At 38.3% G+C, this 20855-nt stretch overlaps 1 protein-coding gene across 1 annotated transcript in view; it reads left to right on the forward strand.

The window, feature by feature from the left end:
• Window positions 1–20855, forward strand: part of NRG1 (neuregulin 1) — a 983723-nt gene that overhangs the window by 629714 nt on the left and 333154 nt on the right. The gene's annotated exons all lie outside the window — the stretch shown is intronic.

Genomic DNA, 20855 nt, shown 5'->3' on the forward strand with positions numbered 1-20855 from the left:
TGTCTGGTTTTGATCACCATTACACATCCAGTGCCTTGAACAAACTGTAAATATTTGCTGAACTAATGAGTGAATTAATTATTGATGTGGTAGAATTAGATTTATACTTTAAAGCGAGCACTCTGAATATATTCTGGAAATTGTATTGCGTGAAAACAATACTGGAATTGGGAGTCCAGATAAAAGGCTGTATACCCATCCAGGTGAGAGGGTGTCTCATGGCTTGAATTAAGGTGGCAACGAGGGGAACTGAGAGAATCGAGGTGATTTGAGAGATATTTAGAAGGTTGATTAATGACATGAAGAGAAAAGAGAGAATGAACGAGGCCAGCAATGTAAGTTGTGCGGCCCACTGGAAATGAAAATGCAGAGAGTCTCTTGTTCAAAAAATTATTAAGAATTTCAAGATAGTGGTAGTAGAGCATCAGACTGTACACTTGTCCAGGACTCCTACTCATAAAGCAAGCTCTAAAAATAAAACATTTTTTATTCACTATGCCAGGGGCACTTCCATTCATTGAGGCACATTGAGTGCCTACCATGTGACAGACACTTTGTGGTAGGCGCTTAATTTTACCTAAAAGCAATATACCAGATTAGAATAAAAGCTCAAATGAAGAAAGCAAACATACCTCCATTTTACACCACCTAAGAGAGTTTTCATAAGCAGGGGATTGTTCCTGTTTGCCCTGCAAGGGTATTTGAATGCAAATTTTGAAGCATTTCAGTAGCTGAAAACATAACCTTCATTTTTTATAACTTAGCATATAACTATTTTCCATCTCCTGGGTCAAAAAGCCAATGAAAGCTCAATGAAATCTCCCATCATTCTCAAGTTGAACTTGACAGATTTTTTTTTTCCTATAGAATAAAAGAGACTATAAAATCACACCAATCAATAGAAAAATGATTATGCCGTAAAACCACCTGACTGTTACGTAAGATGCTACTCTGAGATCTGCAGACCTGCAAACAGTGAAGATTACAACTTACTTTGTTAGTGAGACCTTGGCCCTTGATGGCTTCCCCGATGAAATTGTATTATGGCACGAACTGGGTCCCTCAATAGCAAAAGAATAAAACTATCTGCTGGTCACACATAGTGAATTAGTGGCACCTTGGCATTTGGAAGGAACTAGCCTATCAGTAAAAATAACAAAGGAATGCCAAAAGGACAAATGGGAAAATCCCCTAGCCAGAGTATTTGCACGATTGATTTAATGATTTTTTTTTTTTTTTTTTTTTTTAGACAGAGTCTCACTCTGTTGCCTGGGCTAGAGTGCCATGGCATCAGCCTAGCTCACAGCAACTTCAGACTCCTGGGCTCAAGCCTCCTGGGTAGCTGGGACTACAGGCATGTACCACCATGCCCGGCTAATGTTTTCTATTTAGTTGTTTGGCTAATTGCTTTCTATTTTTAATAGAGACGGGATCTGGCTCTTGCTCAGGCTGGTCTCGAACTCCTGAGCTCAAGCAATCCTCCCACCTTGGCATCCCAGAGTGCTAGGATTACAGGCGTGAGCCACCACACCCGGCAGATTTAATGAATTTTAATTCAACATTCACTGAGCTCCTACTGGATGTCATCCATTGTGTCTGGCCCTTCCACGCACCCACTGAGTAAAATTCTCATCGTAAGATTAACATAGACCATGTCACTGAAGACAGCAGTAAACCCTTTCAGATGAAGGAAATTCAGGTTATGGGAGGTAAAGTGGTTTGCCCAGGGTTCTGTAGCTGGTTATTGGCAGATATGGAACTTGAACCTAGATCAACTGAATCTCTATAGCAACACTGTCCTAAGCTTTCTGGATACAAGTTTCTGTATTTTCAAAGACTTTTTTCCTGGAATTTCCCCTGATTTTCCTGTATCATCAATACCCCTTTCTCCCGGATCATTCCTTACAGCCTGTAGATGTGCTCCAATACCACTCACCTTAGAAAACAGAAACAACACCAAACAAAAACCCCTTCCTTGGTGCATTGCTTTTCTCAATTGCTCTGCTCCCTTTCACAATGAAACTTCTGGAAAAAGCCATTTGTCATCACCTTCTCTACTTCCTCACCCCAGTCTCTTCGTAGCACGTTTCCATCTTCACCTTTTTGCTTCTACCTCCATATTGCCAAATCCGAACAGTCACCTCTCTGTTCTTGAGTTATTGTGTCTCTGGCAGTATTCAGCATAGCTGGCCTCTCTCTTCTGCTTGGAACACTTTCTTATATTTTGTCACCTGTGACGCCATATACCCTCGGTCTCCCTCTTGCCATTCTTCTTGGTTTTCCTTTTACCATCTCTTACAAGATCCTTCTTTTGGAATACTTTTGCTGGTTCTTTCATCTTTGCTTGACCAATGAATATGGAGCATTTCTGGAAATCTTTCTCTACATACTCTCTCTAGGTCACCCTCCAGGTGGTTGGCTACCTGTGTGAACCGTGTGTCTATGACTCTCAACCTTGACCTCTCTGCTGGACTTCAGACTTGACTACCCAACCACCTTCTTGAAATCTCCACTTGGACATCCAATCCGTCTCTCAAACTTCACACTAACAAAACAGAGACCTTCATTTCTCTCCTCCAATCCTGGTCAACCTCTCAGTCTCCTATATCTCAATAAACAGCACCACCATCCACCCAAGAACCTCCAGCCAAAAATCTGAGAGTTATTCCTCCTTGCTCTCATATCACCATATGCAATCGATCAGCATGCCCTTTCGCCTTGACCTCTACAACATTTCAAGTCCGTTCACTTTTATCCACATTTGTTTCTATCTCCCAAGTTGAAGCTACCACCATATCCTGCCTGGGCTATACATGGTCTCGTAATTTCAACCTCATTGGCCTTTTTCTATTTCCTGAATGTTCCAAGCAGTTCGTTTTTAGCTTAGAGCTCCTAAGGTAACTGTTTTCTCTACCCGGAACACCCTTCCCCTGATCCATGCACAACTTGCTCTTTCTAGTCATTCCATGAAAATACCTTTTACTCAGAAAGGCCTCAGCCAAGCACCTGATGTAAAATAGCCCTGCAGTCACTATCCCATTCATTCTCCAGAGCACTTGTCATCATCTGATTAAGTTTGTTGGTTGGTTTATTTGTTTATTGTCTGGAATATAAGCTCCATGAGGACAGCTATATATCTTGTTCAATGGGACATCCTCAACGCTGAGACAAAGCCTGGCTCAATAAATATAGTCTTCAATAAATATTCAGTAACAAAATGAATAATTTATGTTACCTTTTAAAAGAATTCTTGTGTTCTTACTTACATATTAGCTGTATCTAGGAGACTGATAATAAACCCTTCAGAACCACATTAGCTTTTATAATTATATTTAACCCTCCTAAATAATAACTTCTGAATTAACAATAATAAGACAAATAAAGATCGATACAACTCACGATTATAAATCAGCTGTGGTTAAATATATCCATAAACAGTAAAAAGTAATCAAGAAAATGTTATGAATTTGACCTTTCCAATTATGACCTAGTTACAAAACACAAATGGAGAACAATTTCTCAAACATTATTGAAATGTACTTTATAATTAAAAATTAGCACAATAATTTAAAACTCAGAGTAAATACAGAGAAGGTAATAGAACATATTTGACAAAATACAGACATCTAAAAGTGAAAAGTATTTTAAAAGTGAAAAAATTCCTGGAGGGTTCAAACTATTATACCGGGTTTTTGCCTTTTAGATTCTAAATGATATAAATGAGATGATAATAATGATAATAAAAATAAATTAACTCTAAGTCCTTATAATTCAGAAAATGCCATTCTAGAGGCTTTGCATGAATTGTCACATTAATCCTCACTGCAGCCCTGGGAAGTAGATATCATTATCATTTCCATTTTTACACATGAAAATTGAGATTTAAAGAGGATAAATAACTTTCCAAGGTAACCAAGTTGGTAGGTGGCAGAATTCAGTTCTGTCAGAAGAAATAAATAAGAATACAGATGGGATCTGGTGGGAAGTAGGTCATTCTAATAAACATCGATGCAGTAGTTTACACTTTTTTATAACTGTACAGATTATGCAATCTTTGTAAAGCAAAAATACCTTTGTGCCTTTCTGGGTTGAGAAGATGATGCCTTTTGGAGCTTAGGAGCTTGGATCTTGCGTAAAGAAAGGTGTTTGACCAAGGAAAGTGGCTAGTCTTTAACTGGGCTGTCATGCCAAAGTGATTCCCTTGCCCGTGGGAAGTCCCACCCTGGGGAAGTCCTATCTACCTGGAGATAAGACTCAGGTTGTTAATCCACTTGGATAAACAGGGCTTAATATTTTAACCCATTCACTTGCAATACTGTTCATATTTACCACCTAAATGTTGTATACCGGACTACCCAGGAAGAGACTTAGGTTGCAATTGATCAGACCTTGACCTGAAAACCTAGATCGGTAAACCCGGTGGAGCTCTCCTTAGAATGGTGAGGAAAAGAAGTCCAAATTGTGACTTTAACGGATTCATTCAACAAATTCTTCTTGAATCCATAGCATGCACTGTTCTAGACACCAGAAGTTGGGCAGTACATAAACAGAGGATAAACTCGCTGCTCTCACAAAGCTTACATTAATGGAATGAGAGGGTTTATGTATTTAAAAGAAAAATAAATTTAAAAAAATTGAGATAAGAATAAACATTTTCTTTCATGCCAAAAGACTACCTGTTAAAATGGGACTAAAGTCATGTAAAACTCAAAAATAAAATTGTATTTCTATCAGAATGGGGGACTGGACAAGGTACAGGTAAACTTTTTTTTTTTTTTCCTAGACTGGTCCCTAAGGGTAGCCACCAGAGGGCTGCCTAGCCATACCTGCTAGAGGTAACATGACACAAAATCTCCCACTTCCACCTCCTTCCCACCTTCGAACTTAACACCCTGAGATTTAGCATCTAGAAGTGTCTAAAAGGAGATTGACAGTTATAATTTTTGTCCCTGAGCCCCTGCAAGGAAGCAGTGGACTCACCCTTCAAACTAGAATTGGGAATATCTCTGAAGCCATAAATCAGAGTCAAACAAATGTGTTAGTTAGTTTTTTAGTTTCATCAAGGAAAGTTGTCTGTTGTTCTCAAGATCAGATTCAATGCTCTGAAACAAAAATATCTGGTGAAACAAAAATTTCAAAGGAAATATCTGCCTTGTCTCAGATGAGATTTCTGATTTCCATCTTCTTTTCCCCCAGGCTGAGCCAGATGTGATTTGTTTTTTGGTTAGTGGTGGTGAAGTTTTTTTTAATTTATTATTTGTTTGTTTGTTTGTCTGTTTCTATTAGAAATGACTACTTATAGACACGGTGAGGAAGATAGCTGTCAGATAAAGGTGTACACAAAAGAACCCCCTGATTTGATCCAAACTCAGAGTAAAGTACTAATTTTATGTATCGGTGTTCTTTTACATTCTTGTTCTAGTCATTCCCTTGGGTACAGCGCATGCTTTAGTCAACCATACTCCTTAATTTTCCCCAGGCATAGCATGAGGTGTCTCTCATGCCCTTATATAGATGACAAAACCCTAGTCTTCAAGTTTAGCTTAAACCTGACTCCCTCTTCTCAGACATATATAATAAACTTGGGACTTATATTAGCATTTATATACCGCTACCTAGTAAATGATAGACCTGTGATAACAGACTGTTAGAGCTGAAGGGACCCTGATGATTCAATTGCCAATTGGGCTGCATCAGAAGCCTTTAAGCCGGGTGGTAGCTGACACCTGTAATCTCAGCATTTTGGGAGGCCGAGGCAGGAGGATCACTTGAGGAAGGGAGTTCAAGGCCAGCCTGAGCAACGTGGCGAGATCCTGTGTCTACAAAAAATAGAAAAATTAGCCAGGCATGATGGCATGCACCTGTAGGCCTTAGAAACTCAAGAGGCTGAGGTAGGAGTGTCGCTTGAGCCCAGGAATTAGAGGTTGCAGTGAGCTATCTTGGCACCACCACACTCCAGCCCAGGCAACAAAGCGAGACCCTGCCTCAAAGCAAAAACAATAATACTACTAATAATAATGATAATACAATTACTTTAGAAAAAGCATAAAGATAGCAAAAAAAAAAAAAAAAAAAAAGAAGAAGGAAGCATTTGAAAACATTTAAAAATACAGATTTTTAAGTCCCAGCCGTAGCTTTAGAAGGCTGAGGTGGAACCCAGGAATCTATATTTTACAAAAGTCCCTTGAGGTGATTCTGATATATAGTCGGGTTAGGAAGCCACTGTGCTCATGTAAACCTCTCATTTCATAAACGAGGAAGCAGAAGGTGAGTGCTTTGTTCAAGGTGACAGAGAGCAAATTGCAAATTCGGGACTTGGACTCGGTACCTTCTTACTATACCACCTTATGTCGCATCAGATGCCATCTGGTACTGGATTGGACCATCATGTCCCATCCGTCTGCAGAATCATCACAGTACTTCGGGGACAGTGAGGGAGGGAGGAGAGATTTCTGAATTAGAAGTCAGCTGGTTACCAACCTGGGCACGCGCTGTGCGTGCATAGCCTCACTGTCTTCGCTGGGTCCACTGGGATAGTAATTCTTACTCTGTGTAAACCCAGCAGGATGCCATGTATAGGGAGTGTGTTATAAACTGTAAGTGAGGCTACAAGTATAAAAGAGCAATACTAATGACAAATAATAATACACCTAAGGAATGCATTGATAATGATAATGAAGTTTAGCACAGAGGTAAGAGACTGACTAGCTCATGGCTCATTCTAGGTGTTCAGGTATCTGTCCCCCAGTGGGGCTAATGCCAGGCGTGAAGTTTGGTCTGTAGCTTTGCCATTTTGGTTTGTTTGGTTGACCACACTCTGGAACGCTGATTAACATCATCGTCCAGCAGTTGAACTCTCTGCAGTAAATGTGGAGAGCGCTAGATAAAAGCAGATACAATATTGCAAATACAGCATAGACCATCTGGTTCTACTTGGCCCAAACTGGTAGTTCAAATATGAAGATGTCCTTAGGGAGGGAAAAATAAAAATTGCAGATTTCAATGTAGTAAGGAAATTCAGTGTTAAAATCTAAGACCACCATCTTGTTTTCTAAATCAGTTTGACTTCAGGGCTTTGTATGAAGCTGGGTTATTCTGTTTTGCCTACATCTTAATCGTGGTGGGATTTGAAATTTACCCATATAACTTAATGAGATTTCAAAAAGGCCCTTAATCTCAGAGCTCTTTTATAAACTGCTAGAGTTGATAACTCTGGCAATTGTTATTCTCCTCCATTTTAAACTGGAGCTCATTGATTCTAATTCTAAAGAGTAACAGTGTCTGAACTTGCCCCCTCGTAGTAGGGGAAACCATTTTGGTGCCTATTTGTAGCTACTTCGAGCTTTTCTTTTTAGAATAAGATAACAACAAGCTTGAGAGGCAAAACAACCAAGAGCAAACATCCCTACTTATCATTTTTACCTTTAGCTAAAACAGCCTCTGTGTTCATAAATGAAATTAGCTACTTGACCCCAATCTTTTCAGCAGTGCTGCTGTCAGGTAAGAGTATTATGGAATAAACTGTCATTAATTGCAAATAGTAAAACATCATTCATTCAGATTACATAAGGAGAAGTTCGATTTCCATTTCCAAAGCAATGTCCTTACTTTTATTCTTTTCTTTTCCCTAGTGTCTAGGACATTATTCTGATACTGGCATAGGTCTTCAGATTCTAGTTGCCACTGAATGATAATTTTCCAAGAGAGCTGTCTGTTTATTCTATTAAAGTTTTATGTAAAAAGGAAAATAAACCAGTGTACTGAGCTAAGAGTTCAGAGACCCAGACTCGCCTTCCTGTGTTGCCTTGGTTTCTCTCTTTGTAAAATAAGGATATTAGACTAGATTATCTTTAAAACTTTTACTTGCTCAGACATTCTATGATGATAATATTGCCTTAGGAGATTCCCTGGAGGTTCAGTGAAAGGTTTTTGTCTTAATCTTTTGTACACGTTCAAAAATATTCATTGAATATTTATGATGTGTCAGTAATTGTTCTAGGCATTGTGGATATGACAATGAACAACACAGACAGAACCTATGCCCTTGTGGAGTTTCCATTCTAAAGCCTATAAAAATATGGTCTATTTGCACACTGAAAATGTGTTCTCACGATTTTAGCAGAAACAGGACTTCTGCAGGGGCTGGGAGAAACATAAGAGCTTGAAGCAAATGGAATTCATGTCACTTTTCAATTTTGTTCTTTCTCTTTCTGCCTCCCCTTGGTTCCAGCTCTTGATCTAGTCCTAGAACCACATAGATTCAAAACTTTACAAATTTTGCTACCAGCAAATAGTTATCTACTATTAAGTTGTGCTATGTCCAGCAGATGCAGAACAAATCAAGACACAGTACCTGCCCTCAAAAAGCTGGTGATATCATTGTGGGAAGAAAATATATACATATGTTTTGTGTGTGTGTTTATATATATACAAACAAAGAGAATGCCAATTCAAACTACCAGAGGCTGAGATCCAGAGATAGGACCTAGACAGTTACATGCCCTAGCAGTTACGCCCTGCTAAAAGTTGGTAGACTTCAGGAATACTTTGTAGTGCATGTAGAGCTTGGATTTATGTCACAGAACAGTTTCTAGATTTAAAAAGACAATTATCAGTAAATGCAAGAAAAGATATAGTCCACGAAATAAGAGTAGGATATAGCAAAGCAAGTCTTCTGTTTTTCTGACAATGTAGTAAGTACACAGTGCATAGCTTTATTGACCAGATTTATTGACGTGACTATTGTGATGTCATCAACAAGGGCTTTGAAGTACACAACATGAGAAAGAGCTAATGGGAGAGATTGACTTGAAAGCCTTTGCATTCTGAGAATGATGATCGAGCTTCTAATGTATTATTGAATAATGTCCAGCCACCAAAAAAAGATGAAAGTCTAAAAATGTATACACAATAACTGTATGCCTTAGACCTGGGTTTATCTGATCTCCAACAAGAAGCTCCCTGGTTGTAGTGGTTGTGGTTGGATGTATTCCGAGGCACAATACTAGACCCATACACATGACCAAGTCTGATTCCCAGGAATCTTTTTAGGAAACAGCTCCCAGATGAAGTGGTATTTACCTACTTGTCTTCTTTGAAGAGTGCCCTACAGGTTCTTTCCCCTAAGAAGCTCACATCCCAACCCACGCCCCGTTCCTCTAACAATTAAGTTGGTTTCATTTTGCCAATGCTTTTGAGGGGTGACATGATGAAAAGAGAAAAATTAAAAAACAAAAAAACAAAAAAAAAGCTGGATGCTATGGTTGACTTTTGAAACGTTCCCAACCAAAAAATCCTCGGCGCTTCCTGAGTCTCAACACGTTTTTGCATAGGTCTGTGTAAACTAAGATAAAAGTAGAGTGAGAGACTTAATTTACCACTTGTGCTAACGCAGCAGCTGTTAGCATTGGTGACATTCATTGTTCTATAGATCTAAATTGAGCTGGGATGAGGAAGCCACCTGTCTCTCTGAGCTTGTTGCAATTCAGTCACTTGGAAAAAAGAAGGAAAAAAAAAAAAAAAGACTTCCAGATGAGGATTTTAATGCCTAATAGACCTGGAAGTCAGGTACGGCTTAGTCAATGAGCAATATGGAATGAAATTTCCAATCAGAATTTTCGTTAGCCTTATTCAGCAATCCCCATATCAATGTTCCTTTTGATGTCTTTGCCACAGTGTCTTCAGCTTTGTAAATATTGCAGATCTTATCCCTTATAGTCAGTTGCAGAACTTTTAAGGGCTGTGAACATTATATATCTAAGTGATTCAAGTATACTTGAAAAGCCTCTCCGTTGTTATACGCAAGTAGGTTATTGAACAGAGATCTGATCTAATCATTTTCTTAGCATATATGTGCATCTAAAGCCAGAAGAGGATGAGTCATTGATTATTAAGCAAAATTTCTAATGGGGGGGTGGTTTCTCCCTATCATATATAACATTCACATCACCTAGAACTAGGGCTGGTCCTCTGGAAGTGTTTAATAAATGCTTTCTGGATTAATGAATGCATCCACAATTATCTTTTATGTGTCTGCAATGACATCAAGAAGGAATATGGCCACAGAGTGTAGCTGTCTCCTTGGGCTCTGGTTCCAGATGGTGGGGCCTAGAGACGCCCTTGCTGAAGAAGATACACGTGTGTTTTTGAGACTTTCAGCTTAGCCATTTGGTTGCTGGTTACAAGAATGTTTTCCCTCCCAGAATGCTTCATTTCTCAGAATACCATTTTGGTGTTATTGGTTTTTCCCTCAACAATTCTATTTTCAGCTTTCTGCATTTTCTCCTAATGACCTTTAGGTGATAAATTAGCAATAATAAAAATCAATAAAGAATGATAAAGTTTTCTTTGTAGAAAACGAAGTGAGTTTCATGTTAAGGAAAAAAAGGAACATTGCAGAAGGAATTTCCCTTAATTTTAAATGTACCCGTATGGCTTCTGGGAACTGGCAAATGTTTATGGGCCTCCCTTCGTATGAGGGCAAACGAATGCCACATGTTTTGAAAAGTCATATTAGGAAATAGCCACACAGTAACGCTCTTCACCAGACAATGTTCATTTGGTACTCAAAAATATAAAAGGCATTTTATGTATTAGTTATTGTTGAAATCAATCATTTCTTTCTATCATAAAGTTGTCTGAACATGTCTGTCCTGCACATTATTACAGCCTTTACTGTCGTTGTGTGTTGGAAAGTCACAGGTCCCAAGGGGAGACGCAAGGAAACCTAGACCAAATGACATTTCAATAAATTCTAAGGAACAGTCAGGATTCTTTTGCAATGCTTGGCATGCTTTGCTTGTAATGCTGTCCTGAAAAGAAGACTGCCCGTTGAGATGAGAGTTTTCTGCTAGACAAAGATGAGCGTTAATAATATTTGCTGAGCTGGGTTCGACCTAGTCACAGGTCTTGGAGAATCCATAGCATACTGAGAAGATATTTCAATACTTGCCTCAAGTGTGATGGCCTCATTCGCACGTGCCTTTCTGAGCATTTGCCAACTTTCTGCTCTTCATTTCCCTCCCCAGCTCAAAGATCAGTTGCCAAGTCTTGTCCACCCTGGCTCCTGATACCTCTTGAGTCTGTATTTCTTTTTCCCTCTATTGCCATTACCCTAGGGGCCATCACCATGTACTGCCTGACTTTCTGAAATTTCTGCCTCGTTGGACTCCCTCTTTCTGGTCTTTCAACCCTTTCAACCCATTGTCTGCCATCAGAGTGATGTCGCTTTGAATGCTGCATGGCCAATTCTTACAGGGGCCAATCTGATTTAGTTGCAGCTTTTCCATCAGTCTTATGTTCACTGTTTTTACAACTTCTTCTGCCCCCTTCTCTCTGTCCCCTTCTCCACTCCAAGGCTGCATCCTACATTCTCAGAAGCCATGTTCTCTTGAGGTCTGTGGTATCCCTAATTACAGAAGCACCTTCCTTCTTCTCTCTCTACCCTACTTCATTTAGATCATTCCTATCCATCCTTGAGATTTTATTTTTGGGTGGCAATCTTTTTCTCATAAAACCTTCCCCGACCTTAAATTGGACAAGGCACTGTCCTACCTGTCCCTCCGTCACAGTCCTGACCGTACTCTGTGGTCATCGGCTGGTTATCTGTCCACTTCCCTCCCTAGACCAAGAACTCCTAAAGGACAGGCCTGTCTTTATCTTGTTCTCATTTGTGGTACCAGCATTGAACACAGTGACTAGCCCTGACTACGTGCTAAATAAATATTGGTTGAATTAAAAAAAAATTAAGTGAGAATTCAATACTCCTTTAATCAATGGTAAAGAAACACTTTAGTAGGATGTTCTGACAACTGCTCTAAAATGTCAAATATTTTAAGTGAAATTGTGATTTTTTTTATTACCTTTTTTCAATATTTTAGGTTTCTTATACATACATACAAGCTCATTTTATCTTCATTTACTAAGCTCTAATATAAGCCCCTTGTTAAAATAAAATAAATCAGCTTGGTGTGTGTTTCTTAGTGTGATACATGGGAGGTTTTTGTTGTTGTTGTTGTTGTTGTTACTTTTTGGCTTTTTCTTTATTTTTTACATATTTTTAATTGATAAAAACATAATAGCCAACAGAATGACTAAGCAAAGGAGAGCTTCAGATACTGCTAGTTTAGATATAATTTTCTCAAGTCCAAAGGATAACTCAGTGAATTTAAAAGATTCATTTAAAAATGTGGACAGAATTTGTGGATTAAAAGATTGTTAGGAAGTATTAAAACTTTTTAAAAAAAACAGCCGTAGACTATGAAAGCAAAGAGTGGTTGGGCACTTAATGCTAGAAGCAACTCTAATAAAACATTATGCTTGTGATGGAATTGAGGTGGTTCTTTTGGAAAAAAATTAAAATAACAAGAAAGGCTGGGAGGCTGGTGGTCACCACTATGAAGGTGGCAGCCTGCACCATTATTAGGTGCTACAAACAAAGGGACCATATATAACTCAGTGATGACTTTATGAGTCGCCATAAACCTGTCCTCTGATGGCAGCTTGAAACTGGAATCGCATTCTTCCTCTAAATACCTTTAATTTAGTAAAGCCCTTTATTGAAACATTTACAAGCAAATGTGAACTTTTACAGATTCTTACATCTCATAAAAGCAATCACTGTGGCATACAGTTCAGCAGTATGAAACGTGTGAAAATGTGAAGGCAGGACATTGGGAATGTTCTATTCCCTTTGCCGCATCTGATAGGATTCTCTTTTCTCTCCCTTGATGACTTAAATAAAGGAGTGTTTGTTGATGTTGATTTATTTTAATATGCCTAATTACAGCATTATCATTCATTTTTTTTAAAGTAGGCTTTATTTTTTACAGCAATTTGAGATTCACAGAAAAAATGAGAAGATAATATAGAGAGTTTGCCTATACCACCCCTTCCCCACAATTTCCCCTATATTTGTTACAATTAATGAACCAGTCTTGACAAATTATTATTAAATAAAATATACAGTTTATTTGGATTTCCTTAGTTTTTGCCTAATGTCCTTTTTCTGTTCCCAGACCTCCTCCAGGATCACATATTACATTTAGTTGTCATGTTTTCTTACGCTCCCGTGGACTGTGACGGTTTCTCAAACTGTTGTTTGTTCTGGATGTCCTTGCTGGTTTGCAGGTGTACTGGGCAGGTACAGTGTAGGCTGCTCCTCTGCCGTCGCATGTTTTTCTCACGATTAGACTAGACTTACGGGCTTGGGGGAAGAAAGCTTAGAAGACAGAGTGCCACTTTCATCATATCTCATCAAGAGTAAAAACTGTCAACATAATTGTGACTGTTGATTTTGACCCCTGGTTAAGGTAGAGTTTGTCTGGTGTCTGTCTCCACAGAAAAGTTATTCCTTTCCCGCTTTCTATACTGGACCCTTCCTTCCTTTGGAAGCAAGTCTTGTACGTGCAGCTCAGACGTGAGTAGAAAGATAAGCTCCCTCTTCTATAGGGAGGAATAGCTCCATAAATTATTTGGAATCCTTCGGCCTGGGAGATCTGTCTCTTTTCCCCATTTATTAATTTATTATTTGTATGAGTATAGACTCATGGATATCTGTATTTAGATTATAATCTAGTACTACATACTTCATTTGTTTTTTTGCTCAAAGTTTCTAACTTTGACCGTTAGAAGTTCTTTTGGTTGGTTCCTGTGTTCCTTTGACATATTCCAATCAATGGAGGGGGGGGTGTGCTTTGAATTTTTTAAACATTTCCTGACTTTTTGGCACTGCAAGAAAAGCTCATCTTGTATATTTCCTGCCCCAGTTCTAGAATTAGCTGTTTCTCTAAAGAGCCCTGATTCCTTTTATTGGAAAATCATATTCAAGGTCTGGGTGTAGGTGTGTTTATTAATACTGGGGTTGTTGTTCCTTTTAGGCTATCTCAGTTGACAGAGAAAAGAATTGTATGTGTGTATACTACCCCACATGCCCATCAATTCATGACTGGATTAACAAAATGTGGTATCTGCATGCTATGGAATACTACTTAGTCATGAAGAAGGATGAATTAAGTCCTTTTGCAACAATTTGGATGGAACTAGAGACCATTATCCTAAGTAAAGTATCTAAAGAATGGAAAAACAAATACCACATGTACTTGGTATTAAATTGGAACCAATCGATGAGCATACATGTGCACAGAGGGAAGTAAAACTCAGTAGAAACTAAGTAGGGGAGATGGGGGAGGGGGGGATGGGCAAAAACCTACCTAATAGGTACAGTGAATACTATCTGGGTGATAGGCACACCTATAGTTCTAATTCAAGCAAAACAAAATCAATCCATATAACTAAAAACATTTGTACTCCCGCAATATTTTGAAATAAAAAAAAATGAAATTAAAATATATGAAGCATATAGCAAAAATTTTCCCCTTGAGGATGCTAGAATGATCTATGTGGTAATAGATTAGAGTGCTAACGTCAGTAACAACTCATGTTTAGCTTAATATAGTTACAGATAAATAATTTATTTATCGAAACAAGGATTTATGTATTAAGCTCTCTTTTATGTGCAAGAGTTCTGTGTCTTTATTCAAGTAATTTCTTTTTTTTTTTTTTTTTACTATTACCTAGCAGAGGGGAACTCTTAGGATCCACTTGGTAATATAGATTTGATAACACTTTTTTCCACGTTAGTGGTTCAGTATTGTTTAGTTTTTCAGTTCTTGACCTCATCATGGTTTTAGTGATTTGGGAGGGATAAAATGAGTCTTAAGTAAAAATCTTTTAATTAAAGCAAACAGAGGATCAACTTTTACGGGAAACTGGGCAGTCAGTAAGTACTTGTCATTTAAGTCCAGAAGGATGCTTGGGTAGAGAGGCAGAGAGCGCCCCAGGGGTCCGGGGATTGTGAGGAAAGCAGCCCCTCCACACCAGGCCCAACAAGGCTTCATGATTTTGCCTTTGTGTTGGCCACTTCCTTACTGATTGTTTTTAAGGAGCAACTTCTCAGAGATTTCTGGGAAACATATTAAATAGTTAATTTTCCTGAAACACACACCTGAGAGCTCAGGAGCTACTTTGGGTTTTTGTTTGTTTGTTTGTTTGTTTTTTGGTGGGTTTTCTTGTTTGGTTTTTTTTTTTTGTTGTTGTTGTTGTTGTTCGTTTGTTTTTGGTTTTCTTCTCCCACATGCCACAAAATACCATCTCCTCTTATAGGGAATGAGACTTTTGTTTAAAGGTATGATTTTCTGCCCCATTTGGGAGAAAACCATTGCCTAGTCTGAGTCTCACCTAGAGCTTGTGTTCTTTCCTCTGTTATAAACTTGGTCCCCAGCATTAAATATGTTACCATCCTACTTTGCTTTATGCAACTATTATATCATTGCTACCATCTGCTCTTTCCTAATATTTGTCATCTTTAAATCTTATTCAACGCCCCTTAAAGCTTACAAATCCCTTTTATTCTACCTGGTCCACCCACTCTTTTTGCTTCTATTTTCATACTCCCTTTAATTTACCAGTAACATAATGATCATTGATTAGCAGTCCAGGACAAACTATGTGTTCCTACTTTTATCTGTGTCTGGCCTTTATCTTTATCATAGTGTGGCTTTACTTCTAGTGAACACAGACCTACAGCAAGCCTCGTATCTCCTTGCTGAGTAACTGGTCTATAAATCAGGAGGTAGAATATTCCTCAGATACTCTTGAATTTGTTACAATTCTTTCCCGTCATCCAGCTCTCCAAATCCAGAGACCGCTTATATCACTTAAGCCATGTTTTATCTGTGTCTTCTGTGTCCCTAACCTTTAGTCCCTTGAAACAGGCACAACAAAATAAGACTCTGACATTAACCACATTTTGCTGGTCCCTTGAGATTGCCTCATCCTTCACAGCAACCTCCAAAGTAGATCTGGGGCTGGGGAAAATTCTCCTCTTTCAGTCTTTTCCTTCTTTTGGAATTTGGGGGTGTTTTCACAGAGTGATTTACCAAGAGAGCATTCCAAATCCTCAAGGATCATATATCCCCTTTACCCTGTGGTTGTTTCCCAAAGACTAAGCTTAATGGAACATCTTTGAACTGACTTCTTTCTCCCTTTCCCTCCCTCCCTCCCTCCTTCCCTTCCTTCCTTCCTTCCTTCCTTCCTTCCTTCCTTCCTTCCTTCCTTCCTTTCTTCTTCTTCTTCTCCTCCTCCTTCTCCTTCTCCTCCTCCTCCTCCTCCAACCTCCTCCTCCTTCATAAAATCTGACTCCAATTTAGCCTTCAAATGAGATTCAAATGAGTCCATTCCATTTGGCATAACTCTGACAAAAAACCAGAACTGCCATTTTTACTGGGTGACATAATGTTAAGAGGATTGTTTTTTCAGCCCTGCTGTGCATTATTAGGGGTGAGCCCTGAAGTTGCACTTTATACAAGAGGAAATACTATCAGGCTAACAAGATGGTTTAAGATCATAAGATCACATAAAATCAGTGATGAGTAGAATGGCTATTAAGCATGTGCTCTACAATTACCGTCACCTTCAGCAAAAAGGAAGTTAAGGAACATACATTTCAACTTATGTATGGCAACCTGGTGACTGTCTTCCTTTTCATAGGTAACTACTTTCTTTTTTTTTTTTTTTTTTTTTTTTTTTTGGAGACAGAGTCTCACTCTGTTGCCCGGGCTAGAGTGAGTGCCGTGGCGTCAGTCTAGCTCACAGCAACCTCAAACTCCTGGGCTTAAGCGATCCTGCTGCCTCAGCCTCCCGAGTAGCTGGGACTACAGGCATGCGCCACCATGCCCGGCTAATTTTTTGTGTATATATATATATATTTTAGTTGTCCATATAATGTCTTTCTATTTTTAGTAGAGACGGGGTCTCACTCTTGCGCAGGCTGGTCTCGAACTCCTGACCTCGAGCGATCCACCCGCCTCGGCCTCCCAGAGTGCTAGGATTACAGGCGTGAGCCACCGCGCCCGGCCATAGGTAACTACTTTCTAAATTATAGTGACCTTCTTCATATCTCCCTGTTGTATGTACAAGGTACTGCACTAGGTTATATGGATAATATAGCCTATAATTCCTATAGGAATTTGTATTATTATTATTAACAATAATAACTAACATATACCAACTGCTTACTCATCTGAGATCCCATAAATAATGGTAGGGGTAGGTTAAGATACCACCAAATTATTTTCCAAGATATTGAGTTATTTTATATTCCCAACAACAATGCATGAGAATTATAATAAATCCTCATCCTGCAACACTTAGTGTGTTCATTCTTTTTAATTGTTGACATTCTAATATGTTGTGTAGTGGTATCTCATTGTAGTTTTAATTTGCATTTCCTCAGTGATTAATGATGTTGAGCATCTTTTCATGTTCTCATTTGCATATGCATATCTTCTTTGCTAAAGTGTCTATGCAAATCTTTTGCTCATTTATTAATTGGGTTGGTTGTTTTCTTATTATTGAGTTATAAAAATGTTTTATGTATTCTGGAGATGCGTTCTTTATCAGGTATGTGATTGACAAATGTTTTCTCCCAGTCTGTGGATTACCTTTTCATTCCTTTAACAGCACCTTTTGCAGTTAAATCTGCTGAAGTGAAGTGTGTCAAGTTTTTTCTTTGGATTGTGTTTTTGGTGTTGTAGCTAAGAAAACTTTGCTTAACCAAGATAGCAAAGATTTTCTCCCAGTTTTTTTTTTTCCCAAACATGTTGTGATTTTAGGTCTTACCTTAATGACTGTGATCCATTTTAGATTAATTTTTATGTATGGTACAAGATACAGATCAAAGTTTAATATCTTACACTTGAATATCCAATTGTTTTAGCATGTTGTGTTAAAAGATGACCTTTTCTCCATTGAATTGCCTCCTGCATCTTTGTTAAAAATCCATTGACTATTACTTGTGAGTCTATTTCTGGTATCTCTGTTCCACCAATCTGTTTACTGTATGGCAATACCACACTCTCATCATACCTTAGCTTTATAATAAATCTTGAAGTCAGGTAAAGTAAGCCCTGCAAACTTTTTCTTTTTTAAAAGTTGTTTTGGCTACTGTAGGTTCTATGTAGTTTCAGAAAACTTTTACAGTCAACTTGTCAATTTCTACAAAAAAAAATGTCTGCTGGGATTTCGATTGGGATTCTTATGAATCTAAAGATCAATGTGGAGAAAGCTAAGAACTTAACATTGAATCTTATCTCTCCATTTATTTTGGTCAATATCCAATGTTTAAAGTATCATCTATGTTTGGAAATAAGAGCCTGAATTTATTAAAGACATGTGCCTACCAAATCCTGCAATCATTGTGTTATTTTTTGCTTTCTTATTGTTGTCCTTTCATTAGGAAAAAAAAAATTCTGTAAAATACTTGGGTTTTTTAATGCAGTCTTTTCTGCTAGAGCACACAAATACCTAATTCTGCGCTGAGAATTAGTCGGTATGTGATTGTCGAACATGGAAATAGCACTATATTCCAGGATTTCCTTCAGTTTATGTCTGAATTTTCTTGGCTGAAGAAGCCAGATTCCTGGAGTGGAATCATAATCTCCAGCAAAGCAGAGAAGTCCACAACTCAGTGCCCCGTCTACAGAGTGGTGCAGCTCCGCCTTGTGCAGCTCGTAGCTTACAGCAGGTTTCACTATCTCCTGCGCCCACCTTCCTAGCAGCCCTAGTGGCTGAGGGCTCCATTTCTCTTTCTTGCCTCAACACCCAGCTCTATTTAATGCCCGGCTCTATTTAACACGTTACCTGCATTTCCACTCTGACATTTTCTTTTATAACATCCATTGTGGCAATGGATGAGGCATGCTGAGCTGCTTGCCTGGGTGGTCCACATTCTCTCCCTAGGTACCAGTTATTGTTTTTGTTTGTACTCTAATTTAACAATTTCATAGGTTTTAAGTGCTATATCCTTAGTGTAATTTTTCTCATAAATTCCATTTTTCTAGTGCATGATTTTGCAGAATATGAGTTCTTTTGAGATTACATATATTGCAATATAGTAGGAACTCTTTTTCTATGTTATTAGAAATCTTTTTTCTCAAATCTCTTTCTTCATTTATTTTCCATAAATGTACAAAAATAAAATGATGTAGTTCTTATGGGCTGTTTTTGTGGACTGAAGTAAAGACTTCAAGAAGTTCAAGCCAAAAAACTGAAAATAGTAACAGAAGCAGATATATCTCATGTATCTTGCCCTAATTATTTATAATTAGAGTCCCATATGTTGAGGAAGGTGCATTAGCATGTAAAGAAACACATTGAGGGAGATTAATTAAAAATATAAAAGGTTTTAAAACTTCCAATATAAGGTAAAACAGGTACAATATATATGCCTTTAAAAATATAACTAGATAGTTGGACATGGTGGCAGGTGCCTATAATCTCAGCTAATCGGGAGGCTGAGGTGGGAGGATCACTTGAGCCCACAAGTTCAAGGCTAGGCTGGGCAGCATAGCAAGATCCCATGTCTTTAAAAAAGTGATTAGAACCTCTTGTTTATCTTTTTTGAGACATATATTTAAAATTCTATTCTTTTCAACTGACAATCTGTCATTTTGATCTTGGTCCCAAAGCGACTTTTAAAAATGTGAGGGGAGCTGCTCAAAGTGGAAGGAAAGTCGTAATTTTTTATAGAGACTTTTCCCACTTGCAATTCCTTTTATTAGTAGATAACAGGTATTATAAGGTATAAGCCAGTATCCTTTTTCATGTCATTTCCAGAAGTGTTAAATTTTCCTTTGCTTCTATATTTGAAGGTAATAGGTTTAGAAAGGGAAAAGTTCATCATTCTTCAAGTACATTTAAGTACATTGCGGGCTTTATAGCAGATATTCTTGTCCCTTCCCCATATCACCTCCCTGCATCTCTTCACACCTGTGTGGATCTTCAGCAGCTGGGCACTCAGTCTATAAACTATTTAGAAGTACCAATACCAAGCTCTTGGATATTTTCTTGTTAAAGAACATATATAGGCTGAATGCAGTGGCTCATGCCTGTAATCCTAGCAATCTGGAAGGCCGAGGCGGGCAGATCGTTTGAGCTCAGGAGTTCGAGACCAGCCTGAGCAAGAGCGAGACCCCATCTCTACTAAAAAAATAGAAAGAAATGATCTGGACAACTAAAAATATATAGAAAAATTAGCCGGGTGTGGTGGCACATGCCTGTAGTTCCAGCTACTGGGGAGGCTGAGGCAGGAGGATCGCTTGAGCCCAGGAGTTTGAGGTTGGTGTGAGCTAGGCTGATGCCACGGCACTACAGCCAGGGCAACAGAGCAAGACTCTGTCTCAAAAAAAAAAAAAAAAAAAAAAAAAAGAACATATATAATTTGAGTGCCATTGTGCTAATAAGGAAACACTGGATAGTCACAATACTAAATTAATTTTATTATGTAACTTGTAGTATTGTTTCAAGTATCTATATAGAAAACATAATTTATGAGACTGAACATTTGTGTGGCAAGTTAATAATATTAAGAGAATCATTTCTGAATTCTGCTTTCTTCTGTTTTGTTTTGCCTATCTGGAGTTTTCTTTAGTATAATATTGATGATAATCAGGAAGGTTGAAAACTCTGGAGATATTTATAAAAAATAAAATAAAAAAGAGAATACTTAAGCTAGATATGATGGCATGCTACTTCCAGCTACTTGGGAGGCTGAGGCGGAAGGATCCCTTGAGCTCAGGAGTTCTAGGTCAGCCTGGGCAACATAGCAAGACCTCATCTTTAAAAAAGAAAGAAGATTTAGAATAAAGGTGGTCATTGTCTTCATCTGTTTTATGGGCAGCTATGTACAGCAGGAAGCAGACATAAGTTCCTGATGTTTGAACAGAATGTAGATTTGTTGAGGCCGGGATCTCATTCTTCATATTTAATCACCTTAAACTTAACACACACTCTCAATC

The sequence above is a fragment of the Eulemur rufifrons genome, chromosome 12 (assembly GCF_041146395.1).
Source record: "Eulemur rufifrons isolate Redbay chromosome 12, OSU_ERuf_1, whole genome shotgun sequence".
In the NCBI taxonomy this organism is placed as follows: Eukaryota; Metazoa; Chordata; class Mammalia; order Primates; family Lemuridae; genus Eulemur; species Eulemur rufifrons.